A 1,833-nucleotide genomic window follows, 5' to 3' on the forward strand; every position below is an offset into this window, starting at 1 on the left:
GCACCCCTCCCACCGCCCCAAGTACATTCCACTATGCAACCTTAATTGTGGACTCTTGTGATAACTATAATACCCTATCCTCTATTGAATCTTTATTGTGTGTATCTAAACTCTATGTGTACATCATTCTCAGTCATTGTAAAAGCCCTGCAAGGTGATTGTTTTACAAGATGAAGAAGTGGAGGCTGAGAAAGGTTAAAAAAATGAAAATGACAAAGGAAGAAAAAACAGGAGCCCAAGCCAGTGATTTCAGATGTAGAATTTGTGAAACTGATAATAGGTAATCATTGTGACCCATATTCATATCTTCAAACTTTTAGAAGAGAATGAAGTGAACTGTCAGTTTTCCCCCTTGAAGCATACTGGGACTGCTGCAGTAATATATTTACCCTAAGAATCTGGAATAGTAAACCAACATCTAAAATATAGCTATTTCTAATAGTTAAAGAAATAGGAAGGAAAATATTAACAAGCGCCACTTTTTACTAAATGAGCATACACACACAAAAGGACCCCGTAATCCTTGGTGCTGGGAAAATAGTTATATATTAGTTGGTGACTTTGGAAATTGATTTAACATTTTAATGTTATAAATGATGTCCAAATTGCGGTTACACATCTTGCCAATAACTTTAAGTGTGAAAACCATTCCAAGGAGACTAAAGACATCCACTTCTGACACCAAATTGGCGGTGTTATGTGCCATTGAGTCAGAAAGACTCATAGCTGACCTTTGGGCCGGTTTCAGAGGGCTATAAATCACTTGGGAGGAAATTGCCCATCTTTCTCCTATGGAGCAGCTGATAGAGTTAAACCACCTGCCTTTGGGTTGTCTGTACAACTTCCTAACTATTAGGCCACCAGAGCTCCAAATTGGCATGACCATAGCAGATTACATAAGGTCAGCATCAGTCCTCCAGCTGCTCCCTCATGAGCTCTCCAGCCCCCACTCATTAGCATCAAATGTTGGTCCAATTCTCAGTCACTAAGAACAAAGATCAAATGGCTTTCTGCAAAGTGATTCTGCCCCTTGAAGGGGTAGAAAAAAAGAAAATTAATGCTACAAAAAGTGGTCTGATATTGTATTCCTATTAATTTAATTTGCAAAAATTTAAAAGTAAAAGTTCGCTTGCCAATGACCTTAATTGTGCTATTTACGTTGTATTTTCTTTAATGAAAAGAACCCTAAATGTCTAATAATAAGTAGATCAGTGGTTTAATAAATTCTGATAACTCAATAGAATATTATAAAGCTATTAAAATTATCATTTTTAAGATCACATGAAGAAGTGTATGTTAAATAAGTGTTAGGTGAAAAGCTAGTGGGGAGTTATGAATATTCTAGTACAAAAGTAGCTCTCTAAATACAATTTGTAGTTAAAAATCCTAAGTGATCTGAGAGGAAAAAGTAAAGGATGGTAGTTTTGTGTGATTGATATGGATGCATTTCTTTGGTAAACTTTTTAAATCACACATGATAAAAGAATAGATAAAGGTAAATATCTCCCACTTGGGAAATGCAAAGGTTACTATTTTTTTAAATTAAATTTTATTAATTTTAATGAACATTTACAGAGATTTTGGGTTTCCATTCATTCATTGTTGCACTATTTTCTCTACCCTCACCCCAGTTCATTCCTCTTTTTTTTCCCACTTGAAAGTCTGTTTTAATTGTCCCATTGCCACAGTGCTTGTCAAAGCCAGTTCTGATTAATCTCCTTTGTCAGTATGTCCTTTGCCATTCCCTATCACTCCTTCCTGAGAGAGACTTCACCCTGATTCATAAGGAAAAGGAGATGGCGTATTCCCTTAGCTACTTCCTGCTGAAAAGGG

At 36.0% G+C, this 1,833-nt stretch overlaps 1 protein-coding gene across 1 annotated transcript in view; it reads left to right on the forward strand.

Moving 5' to 3' along the window:
* The window catches only part of FRMPD1 (FERM and PDZ domain containing 1), a 68,492-nt gene that overhangs the window by 33,350 nt on the left and 33,309 nt on the right, over nt 1-1,833 (forward strand). The window lies entirely within an intron of this gene.

This window comes from Elephantulus edwardii, unplaced genomic scaffold (assembly GCF_000299155.1).
Source record: "Elephantulus edwardii isolate Elephantulus edwardi_28Jun2011 unplaced genomic scaffold, EleEdw1.0 scaffold00052, whole genome shotgun sequence".
NCBI lineage: Eukaryota > Metazoa > Chordata > Mammalia > Macroscelidea > Macroscelididae > Elephantulus > Elephantulus edwardii.